Here is a 12,858-nt window from a genome sequence, read left to right as displayed (position 1 = left end):
ACCTCAAGAAACTAGAAGAAGAATAAACTAAGACCTAAGTTATCAGACAAAGGAAATAATAAAAGTTAGAGAAGAAATAAATGAAATAGAGACTAGAAAAACAATATAAAAGATATAGAAAAATGTGAATTATATGTTTTAACCAAGTCTTATGTTTGTTGTTGGAGTGATGTTCCCCTACTTCCCACCCTCCATACCAATTGAGTTGAATCAGTGGGTCTGTATTTCCACACTCAAAGTGTAACCAAATCACATTATATGTCCGGCAGGCCCAGTGATTTGGAGCCTATTGAATCATTTCCTACAAAATAAAAAATGTGTCGTATCACTTTTCATCCTTTGCCAGTAATAAGAGACAGTATTTTGGGGACCAATTTGGTTTTGGAGTCATTGACTATATATGAGTATTACTCTACGTAATTTACCTAATTACCCTAAGCTTGTCAGATCTGAATAGAATTCAGGACCAGAAAAGATTCTTCAACAGTTTTGTTTTTTTTTAAATCAAAACCTTGTTATACTTGGCAAATAACTACTCTCAGTGAATGGGACAGTACCAGCAAGGACTAGATTATCTTCCCACTTTGGTTCTCATCGGAAGGAGTCTATGATACTATTTTTTTTTTTAATTGTCTAGTCTCATTATTTTTGTATACAGGGTAGTTTTAATGAGTTTAGCATAAGTGTATTCCTAAAGGCTCCTACTTATAAATTTACAGACAAAGATCTTAATGAACAAAGATGTTACTTGAAAGACACATTATACCAGTATCATTTTTTGATATTTCAATAAGCCCATGTCCCTGATCCCTGGTGTCCTCATGCCATACATTAAAATCTTGAATTGCCTAAATCTTGTATGTCAAATCAGGAACAACAACAAAATCACATATATTCTTCCTTCCTCTCTTTCCTGTTGTTGCCCATTTCCCTTAGGATTTTAACTAGCTTTAAAACTAGAATTCTGTTTTTATAATAAAATCTTTTAAATAAAGTAGCTCAGAATAAACAGGAAAAAAGCTATAACAAGAGAGTTTGGTCACTCAAAATCACCTTTTGTTTAAGAAGCAATAAATGACCCCAAGAAAGACAACAGGAGATAATTTCCATTCTGTTATTTAATGTTATTTCTTTCATTCAGAAAATACTCACTGAGAACCTACTAAATGTCCTTAAGGTACTGAGAAAGGCTAACTTCATATTCTGCATGTGTTTGCAGCAAAAGGAATAGCTAATTCATGCCAGGGTTTTTTATCTCTATTGACTGTACACTTAAACAAATATTTTTATGATGATCATCATCATCATTATTTTAAATTATTTCATCTAGTATGGATAATATTATTTTTGGAATTGTTTTCTGCCTTCTGGAGTATTCATTAGAGTCCTTGAGCTTAGATTTTCCTCTATGAATCCCCATCCATTTTTGCATTAGTTTTTAACGTCTTTATAGTTTACATCATTTAAAATAAATTATGTATTCAATATAATACATAATACATTATAATCCAAAATAATATAGAATTAAATGCAAAAGTAATGTGTGGATTGACAAATTGGTAGGTAGGTTAACATATAGATGATACTGATAGTTCAAGATTATTAGATTAATATTGATAGAGGTTGATATTGTATTTCAGTGGTTAGTAATCAATATTGATACCTATCCTCTTCATACCAAAAAAATAAAAAATAAAATAAACGCCACCTCAACTCAAGGAAACAAGGCTCTCCGGATCACTGAAAATAAATTTGACTAAATTTTCATTTGTTGTATCCCAGTATTTGTGGGTTTCTAGAAGGATAGGGACAAGTGCCAGTTTTAGACATATTTAACATGTAATATCATGATTAATATGTAGGTGACACAAGCCTCTGTATCATAAAATGACAATCTTTGAGAAAAGTGAAATAATAAAATGAATAATGTATTCATAAAGAATGAGCAAGATAGATATAAATTAAACTGATTCACTGACATTAATTTTTAATCGAGGTTTCAACTTTGATTTAATGTTACACCATAGTACTCAAAATCAAGAGACTTTTAAACTCTTTTGTTTCAACATTATATAACCTGGTGGTTAGGAGCTTGGAATGGAAAGATATTTCATATCTATGGATTGGAAAAAGTAATATCACAATGTTCATACTACCCCTAGCAATCTATAGAATCTACACAATCCCTACCAAAATCTCAATGGCAGTTTTATAGAAATAGAAAGAACAATTTTAATATTTTTTTATGAAACCACAAAATGTGGTAAATAGCCAAAGCAATTTTGAGCAAGAACAAAGCTGGAGGCATCAAACTTCCTGATTTCAAAATATATTACAAAGCTGTAAATAATTGCATAACAGGCATGAACCTTGAAGGCATTAACTAAGTGAAACAAGCCAGTCACAAATATTACATGGTTCCACTCAGATGACTCCTCTAAAGTAGTCCAACTCATAGAAGCAGGAAGCAGCATGGTGGTGACCAGGGGCTGCGGGGGGGGTGGGGGGGGTGGAGCTTGGGGGGGGGGTGGGGAGTTGGCAGTTTTTGTTCAAGGGCTACAGGGTTCCAGTCACAGAAGATGAAAAAGTTCTAGAAATGTGCTGTACAACATTGTACTAATAGTTAACAATATTGTACTATGCACTTGAAAATGTGTTTAGAGGTTAGACTTCATGTAATATGTTTGTTTACCACAATAAAAAGATAAGGAATGTGTCTGGCACATAGATAAACTCTATGATAGCTACAATTCTTGGGAATGGTCATAGTGTATGTTTTTAATGTTTGCTTATTTTTTTTTATTTTTTTAAATGTTTATTTATTTTTGAGACAGAGAGAGACAGAGCATGAACAGGAGAGGGTCAGAGGGAGACACAGAATCTGAAGCAGGCTCCAGGCTCTTGAGCCGTCAGCACAAAGCCTGACGCAGGGCTTGAACTCAAGGACTGTGAGATCATGACCTGAGCCAAAGTCAGACACTTAACTGACTGAACCACCCTGGCGCCCCATTTAATGTTTATTTTTGAGAGAGAGAGAGCGAGAGAGCGAGAGACAGAGCATGAGCGAGGGAGGAGCAGAGAGAGAAGGAGACACTGAATGAAGCAGGTTCCAGACTCTGAGCTGTCAGCACAAAGCCTGATGCGGGGCTCCGACCCACCAATCGCAAGATCATGACATGAGCCTAAGTTGGATGTTTAATCGACTGAGCCGCCCAGGTACCCCAGTCATAGTGTATTTTAAAAGTATGTGCCCAGTGATTGAGGATGAAGAGCAGTGAGAGCAGTGAGTCTTAGGAAAAGAGATCAAAGAAATAGCCAGAAACCAGATCCCGCAGTGCCTTGTCAGCCGTGGGAAGTTTGGACTGTAAGTAATTGAGAGCCTCTGGAATTATAAAAACTGAGTGACATGATCAATTTTTTTTTTACTTTATTCTCTTTAGCTCTCCTTCTCTTTATTAAGAATTTAATGCAGTCATTTAATCCAGATTTGCCCATATGTATAGCCCCTCAGAAAGTCGTTTCTTATACTGAAATAAGAATTACTGTGGAATCTGGCATTTTCTTAAGAGATACAAAGCAGAACTTCACTGAATTTCATCTCAGCTGTATTTCTTAATCTTCCTTACAGACACAGAAGAGCCTGAAGCAAACTTTATATTATATTCAAGAAATCATCCAATTTGAAGTCCTTTAAGGATCTGTCCAACAGCTAGCTCGTCACAAATTGTCACTGTATGAGCCCTTTTACATTGATACTGGCCTAATGGTTATTTCACAATACACTGAATTTGATGAAGACAAACTTATTGCTTCTGAAGCTTATTCCTCCTGTCGGAAAAATTATCTGAAACTTGGAAATAGGCAAACAGATTACGAGGTGTGTTTTTTTCAGTGCAATTCTGTGCTTCCAAATTTGCTAGAATTTATAGTGACTAGGATATTATTATGTAAGGACAGGTATTAACTTACAAATTTTTGTTAGGCCAAGAGGCAAATCATTTCTTTCTGGTGGAACAGATCACCTGAGAGGTTGTGGTTTATAGCCTTGCTGGACTTTAATTAGATTTCTGTATAAATCAGCACCCTTAACCCAGCATTTCTTTGTTAAATTTTCCATATACACTTAGCTTCTCAAGTGCTCTTTGAACTGTGCATGACATCTTAGTGGGTTTTTGTTCTTAATTGATGAGTTGCATAAGGCTTTGATATGTGTGCATTTTATATTTGTATGGAGTAATGATTTTTTTAAAAAAATTATAATTTAAGATCCCTCAGATCTCCTTTTTCATGATGAAGGCTCTATCTCCACTGCAATAGACATTCTCAGTTTTCTATAATACTTAAAATACAATGTAAAAGTCAAAACTTATTTTTAAGAAAAAATAATATCACAGTTGATTATCATTTACAAGCAAAAAATGACACCAGTAGCTTCCAAAAAGGACTGTTGCTATGGAGATCTCATCAGAAACATCCCACATGGAGGATGATTAGATGATTATTAGAATGATTATTATTATTTCCAGTTGTCAGTCACCACCTAAAACATTATTATACATTCAGGCAGGAAGAAAACATAAAGCCCATTAAGTTGCCAATCTGACGACTAAGTGACACAGTGTGGCATACTGTTTGCTATGCAAGAGGTAGATCAAGAGAGATGAAAAAAGCAAATTGGCTTCAATACTAGCCCCCCCCCAAAAAAAAAGAAAAGAAAAGGGGAGTACAGGGGAATAAATACCTCCTTTGTAAGGAATTTGTAATCCACTGCTTTTTCCTTGGAGCAAGACAAATTTGGATAACAAGGTAGAATTCATATAAAGGGAAAATAGCTAAAAAGTATTGAATATATAGGCGGTATGACATATAAATAACAGTGATTCTTAAAATTGTGTGTTCACTCTTTATGAGTATGTAATAAAAAGCAGCTTCCTAGCATCTAGCTTGAGAAAATCTCTTGTAGTAAATCTAAGGTATGATGCAGCAATCTAGGTTTGTAATAATAACTTATTATTCAGATGCAGATGTCATATCTAACATTTCAATGCTAAGATAGTTCAGGCAACACTGTTTTTTTCACTTGAATCTCAGTTCTACTTTCATGTGACCTTGAATGAGTCAACCTACATTCTTTGTGTGGATAGCATAAGTAATAAGGTCAATCTGAAACATATCTATACTATGTTTATATGTATCAATCTTTCTATCATTTATCTATTATCTGCCTGCCTATCTACCTATCCATCTATCAATCTATCCTTATTTTAAATCCTTGCACCATTCTGGTTAGGATAATTTATGTCTCTCCTTTCTTTGATTTTTCTATGTATTCAGACTCTTAATCTTGTCTAATTTCTTTAATATTTTCTCTGAAGTAGTCTAGTAATTTAGAAGGGAAAAATAAAGTGATAACACCTTTATGTCCCATTACATTTTAAATAATCATCTCAAATGCCCACCTGTTTTTCTGAACACTTCATCATCACTCAACAAAACTTACCCTTTATTGCCATTGGCATGTAACCGTGAGGTTTTTTTTTAATCTGTCAGTTCATTATTATATATCTAGCCATTCTTTTTTAATCTGAAGAAGAGTTGTTGGTGTACACACACACACACACACACACACACACACACACACACACAGAGTAAAATCTTGTAGGAATACCAAATATGCCAGAGTAAACAAATGATTACGCCAGAAAAAAATGTATTGCCAATTGTACTAAGAAAATTATGTTTAAAAAGCTGCAATCCGGGGCGCCTGGGTGGCTCAGTCTGTTGAGCGTCCGACTTCGGCTCAGGTCACGATCTTGCGGTCCGTGAGTTCTAGCCCCGCATCAGGCTCTGGGCTGATGGCCTGGAGCCTGGAGCCTGCTTCTGATTCTGTCTCTCTCTCTCTCTCTCTGCCCCTCCCCCGTTCATCCTCTGTCTCTCTCTGTCTCAAAAATAAATAAATGTTAAAAAATAAAATAAAATAAAAAATAAAATAAAAAGCTGCAATCCTGGGGCGCCTGGGTGGCTTGGTCAGTTGAGCGTCCGACTTCGGCTCAGGTCATGATCTCGTGGCTTGTGAGTTCGAGCCCCGCGTCGGGCTCTGTGTTGACAGCTCAGAGCCTGGAGCCTGCTTCAGATTCTGTGTCTCCCTCTCTCTCTGCCCCTCCCCCGCTCATGCTCTGTCTCTCACTCTCTGTCAAAAATAAATAAAACATTAAAAAAAAAAAAGCTGAAATCCTAAAAAGATTGTTCAGTGCATCATTCCAGTATTTAATTTAATAAGATATTAAATTATCAAACTAGGCTAGTTAATATACACACCATAGCTGTCTTTGGTATGCCTCAGTCATCCTTTTAAATTTGACCTTTTTAGAACACTACTTGGAAGTTTATAATGCATTTTACCTTTTGTTGTCTGATTTGGTCCTTCTAGTAATCTTGTGAGGTAAGGAAGTCATGTGTGGATCTTATTATTTATAGGCAAGGGTGGTTAATTTTAGGGAGGATGAATGAATTGCCTCAGTTCACAAAGCTAATTACCCTGCAAGGGGCAGAGACAGGTCTAGACTGAAAATATATTGAGCTAATGACAGAGCAATTCTCACTATAGTGTCATGAAAAGGAAGCAATGGGAACAGTGAGAAAGTCAGCTTTTGATTCATTTATTCCAGCATTATTTATTGAGCCAATACTTTGTGCCACATCCTAAAAATACTGCCATTGGTGATAGAGATAAAATCCCCCCATCAAGTAGATTATATTTCGTACAGCCAAAAAAAAAATCAACAAATCACTATACAGTGTAATGTCAAGTAACAAATATTAGGAAGATATGGAGATATAAAGACATAGATAATTAAAGACATGGAGATAACAAGTGATAGAATTACGGTGGTAGAGTAGAGATACTATTTAGATAGGATAATCATTGAACACATTTCTATTAGGGTGATAGTTGAATGAAGCCTAAAAAGGAATGAGACATTTTATATTAGAGGAATAGCAGCCATAGGAAAAGAAAAGAGTGCAAAAACCTAAGACAAGGGATATTTGGGACCTCCACTCACAGCAAGGAGACCAGGGTAACTGGAGCCAAGTGAGCCATGGATAGAATAGTAAGTAGATGAGGCCAAGAAAGGTACAGTAAGGTCTAGCACACCATGAGGAACATATTTTGTCAAATCAATGGGAAACCATTTGAAGGTTTTAGAGGGAGGGGTGCCATAATTTCATTTATGTTTTTAAAGAGTTATGTCATTTTGTGTTTTATAGACTTAGGAGAAGGGGTGAATAGAAGGGCAATTCAAGGGATGAATATAGTCATTCAGGAAGTTTAAAAAAGGTTTAATTTTAAGATTTTGATGGATTTTGTAAGATCCAAACCTTTCATGAGTTGTTCAGTTCTACAGAAATCCTGTCTCATTTATTTCTTTCAAATAAAATTTAGTGTGAATCAGAGATGGTTCTATTAATAAGCAATCATTTAAAAAGTGATGGTGGAAGGAGAAGAACTAGTCTATTTATTAGGCATTGAAGCTTTGAAGTTGGAATAACAGAAAATTTTAAAGGAAAGCAAATTCTCAATTTTCCAAACGAGAATAAAAATCTCATTTGAAAAAGGATATGGAAGCTAGTAGAATCATTTCTACCATAAAATTTGAAATATGGTTCTTTTGACTGTTTATCACTGTGTTAAAGGTTTCAATTTTCCTTATAAAATGTCAAATAAAACTTGTAACTTTAAAAGTTTACTCTTGGGTAGCCTAGGTGGCTCAGTCAGTTGAGTGCCCCATTCTTGATTTTGGCTCAGGTCATGATCTCAGGGTCGTGGGATCCAGCCCTGTGTCAGGCTGCACACTGAGCATGGAGCCCCCATTCATGCTCTCTCTCACTCTGATAAATAAATAAATAAATAAATAAATAATAAATAAAAATAAGTGTTTTTATTCTTATGTCTAATCAATTTTTTAAAAAACTTTCCATTTCTCATTGGAATTATATGTTAATGAACACAGAGTAAAATTAAGAAAAATAATATTGTAATTATTAACTTTTAAATTCCATGTTAAAACAAGAAGCACTACTAACTGCTGTCTTTTTACCAAAGTTTCAAAAATGACAAATAAATGACTTCTTAACTCTCAAAACAGGGAGAGAACAAGTTCCATAGAAAAATCACCTTGTGGGGCGCCTGGGTGGCGCAGTCGGTTAAGCGTCCGACTTCAGCCAGGTCACGATCTCGCGGTCCGTGAGTTCGAGCCCCGCGTCGGGCTCTGGGCTGATGGCTCAGAGCCTGGAGCCTGTTTCCGATTCTGTGTCTCCCTCTCTCTCTGCCCCTCCCCCGTTCATGCGGTGTCTCTCTCTGTCCCAAAAATAAATAAATGTTGAAAAAAAAAATTTGAAAAATCACCTTGTGATCATGTTTCTAATTTTTCTACATCATTTTTTTCTACATCTAGGGAGTGTAAAAATTTCACCACAAGTAATACTTATATGTGGATCAGTGTTCAGGAAACCCAGACTTAACCTTTCTTCCTCATTTAAAATCCGGCTCTTTTTCTCAACATTGATATCACAGTGAAATGAGATAATGTCTACAACTCAACTCAAGAAAGTAAATGTTGAAATTGCTCAACAGCATGAATTAATTTCTGGCCCCTTCAGTAAGGTAACACAATGTAATGAGAACAGCTATGTTAGACTATCTCAGGTTAGAATTCCTTGAACATTCATTAGTTGTATGAACTTGGAGAAGTTACATTATCCCACTGATGTTCTGATTTCTCAACATTAAAGCAGACAAAATAATAACCGTTTAAAAGGATTGTTAAATGTTAAGTTAAACTTTATAGATAGGTAGAGAGAAGACAGATAGATACATAGATGATAGATAAAAGACAGACAGATATATACATAGATGATAGATAAAAGACAGACAGATACATAGATAAATAGATAGATAGATAGATAGATAGATAGATAGATAGATAGATTCCTCATATGAAGATTCTTGCATATAGTCAAAAGATGGAGCACAATTAAGCTCATTTGAGCTCATCAGTTTAGTGTCTTTCCTTCCAGCCATTTCCCAGTCTTTCATTAAAACCTGTTTTATAATAATGAATCTATTAGAGTACACTTGATAATCTTGAGATTATCAAAGGATTTGCTATTGATTTTCCTCTAAGCATGTGTGTTTTTTTTATTTCTCATTGCTTTTCTGTTTATGATTCAACAGGGCAAGGGAAATTTTCCTCAAACATCTTGCCTTCTTGAGAAATATTCTCTCTGTATATGTTTCTTATTTCCCATTTTCCCTCCATTTTTAAGTAGAGCTTGTGCCAAAGAATCCCTATTTGCTTTTTTGTTTTTGTTTTTGTTTTCTGTTTATTTTTAACTGTTTTTCCCATCTCGATAAATAAGGACTGATAATTTTGTTTGTTGGTTTTTGTAATAGGGCAGAAAGAGTGGATTATCAACTTTTCATCATCAATTCTTGTTTGAATTCAATTCAATTCAATTCAATTCAATTCTATTCTATTCTATACTGTCTGCTTATTGCCCTAATCCTGTGTTTGTTTATTACTTTGTTCTACATTGCAAAATACCAGTTTAATCTCTTGAGACTTTTCCCAAACATATTTAAATAACTCAGGATAATTAAGTTAAATATATAATCAAGCAACTAGAAGTTCTAGTATGTAAGAAATATATATATATCAGGGGAGAAAAAAAACTTTTTTAAAAACCAACTCCAGTATCCATTGGTAATTTAACTAAGAATGAGAAAGGTTGGAGGCTAGAAACAAGAATAATATTAGGATATTCTACAGGGAAATAATTAGTATCAAGAATCATGTTGCTTAGAAATATGATCTTTGCATTTTTAGCAAATTTATCAATGATAGTATTATTTGAACCAAATAGTATTTTCCACATTCCATTTATTAAAACATTATTTTAAAACTGCATTATTATTCAGGAAAAGTGAGAAATAAGCAAAAACAGGAAAAAAGAAAAAAATCACAAGATGAAATACTAGATGCTTGACTAAACAATGATTGAATATAGTTGTGGAGACTATGTTGTAAATCTTAGACTCATAGGCAGTACAAGACATGCAGATTGTGATACAGATTAACCACTAAGTGTCCATGTAAATTCTAGGAAATAACACTTTTTTGAACCTTAATTTTCTCATCTGAAAAATGAAAAGTAAATAGTAATTTTATTACAATCTATAGTGCCATCTATCTTGAAAAGTATGGAATTAAACAAAATTATTAAGTATATATTAAAGGCAAACATTTTGCTAGATGATGAAATTAATAAAAAATTCCCATGTCTACTAGTGACAAATTGCTAATAATCTAATGCAAGAAGAGAAGTCTTCTAAAAGTAACCAAGAAAGCTTTATATAAGTATGCAGATAGGCTTTGATACTCTACTACTAGTATAAAAAGTACTCTGAGACACCATTATGAGTTTGATGGTCAGATTTAAGGTGTGAACAGATACAACATTAAGGTTGAGATTGCGTTCTGTATTTGTGCATAATTTATTTGGCCATCTCCCTATCATAAATTTTAGCACACTTTATATTTTTAATTTTATTCCCTCAAATTAATAAATCATCCCTCATGACTAACAAGCAAATAAAATTAGAAAAAAAAAAGAGAGAAGAAAATCAGTGTCACGTTAGGACACTGTCTAAATTCAGGCATTATATGACAAATACCAAAGACCAACTGATCCAAAGACCTTAGAAGCTATACAGCAGCTCTGCAAGACCTGGAGGAAAGCTTGTTAACTTAAAAATGCCACAGTTGTCCAGTAGCTGTATATGAAGTTAACCTATAGATGGCCTGATGAAGTATTCCCCAAAGTAATGATAGTATGTGGTCTCTTTTGTGTAAGTCCTATGGAATTTTTTTTAAGTAATCTCCACACCCCACTTGGGATTCAAACTCATGACCTCAAGATCAAGATCAAGATTAGTTCCACAGACTGAACCACCTGGGCCCCCTCTGGAGCTTTTTGCCCTAGTTTTTATATAAATTCCTGTTAGTTAACATACAGGGTAATAGGGGGTGCCTAGGTGGCTCAGTTAGTTAAGTGTCTGACTTTGGCTCAGGTCATGATCTCATGGCTCGTGAGTTTGAGCCCCATGTTGGGCTCTGTGCTGACAGCTCAGAGCCTGGAGCCTGTTCAGATTCTGTATCTCCCTGTCTCTGACCTTCTTCTACTCATGCTGTGTCTCTCTCTGTCTCAAATAAATATTAAAAAAAATTTTTTTAAACATATGGCGTAATAATAGTTTCAAGTGTAGAATTTAGTGATTCATCACTTACCTGCAACAACCAGTGATCATCACAACTAGTGACCTCCTTAACATCCATAACATATTTAACGCATCCCCTTGACCACCTCCCGTCCAGTAACCATCAATTTGTTCTCTATAGTGAAGAATCGGTTTGTTGGCTTGCCTCTCTCTTTTTCTTCCCTCGTGTTCATTTGGTTTTGTTTCTTAAATTCCATATATGAGTGAAATTATATGGTATTTGTCTTTCTTTGGCTGACTTATTTCATTCAGAATAATACTCTCTAGCCCCATCCATGTCCTTGCAAATGACAAGATTTCATTCATTTTTATGGCTGAGAAGTATTCCATTATATATATATATGTATATGTATATATGTATATATATATATGTGTGTGTGTGTATATATACATATATATATATGTGTGTGTATATATATATATATGTGTGTAATATATATATATATATATACATATATATATATATATATATATATATATATATATATATACCACGTCGCCTTTAATGATTCATCAGTTGATGGACATTTGGGCTTTTTTTTTTTTTTTTTTTTTTTTTTTTCCAACGTTTATTTATTTTTGGGACAGAGAGAGACAGAGCATGAACGGGGGAGGGGCAGAGAGAGAGGGAGACACAGAATCGGAAACAGGCTCCAGGCTCTGAGCCATCAGCCCAGAGCCTGACGCGGGGCTCGAACTCACGGACCGCAAGATCGTGACCTGGCTGAAGTCGGACGCTTAACCGACTGCGCCACCCAGGCGCCCCCATTTGGGCTCTTTTAATAAGTTTGGCTATTGATGATAATGCTGCTATAAACATTGGGGTGCATGTGTCACTTCAAATTAGTATTTTTGTACCCTTTGAGTAAATACCTAGTAGTACAATTCCTGGATTATAATGTAGTTCTCTTTTTAACTTTTTTATTTTTATTTTTAAAAATTTTCACAAGTTTTTTAACGTTTATTTTTTATTTTTGAGAGATGGAGCACGAGTAGGGGAGGGGCAGAAAAAGAGAGAGAGACACACAGAATCTAAAGCAGGCTCCAGGCTCCAGGTTCCAGGCTCTGAGCTGTCAGCACAGAGTCTGATGCAGGGCTCAAACCCACCAGCCATGAGATCATGACCTGAGCCGAAGTCTGCCAGTTAACCAACTGAGCCACCCCTGCACCCCTCTATTTTTAACTTTTCGAAAAACCTCCATACTCTTTTCCAGAGTGGTTGTACCAGTTTCTATTCCCACCAACAACGTAGAAGTGATCTTCTTTGTTTGCATCCTTGCCAACATCAATTATTTCCTGTATTGTCAATTTTAGCCATTCTGACAGGTGTGAGGTGATATTTCTTAGTAGTTTTGATTTGTATTTCTCTAATGATGAGTGATGTTGAGCATCTTTTCATGTGTCTGTTGGCCATCTGGATGCCTTCTTTGGAAAAATGTCTATTCATGTCTTCTATTTTTTAACTAGATTATTTGGTTTTGGGGTGTTGAGTTTTACAAGTTCTTTTTTTTAATTATTTT

Source organism: Leopardus geoffroyi, chromosome D1 (genome assembly GCF_018350155.1).
Source record: "Leopardus geoffroyi isolate Oge1 chromosome D1, O.geoffroyi_Oge1_pat1.0, whole genome shotgun sequence".
Taxonomy (NCBI): domain Eukaryota; kingdom Metazoa; phylum Chordata; class Mammalia; order Carnivora; family Felidae; genus Leopardus; species Leopardus geoffroyi.
This window is presented reverse-complemented; position numbering follows the sequence as displayed.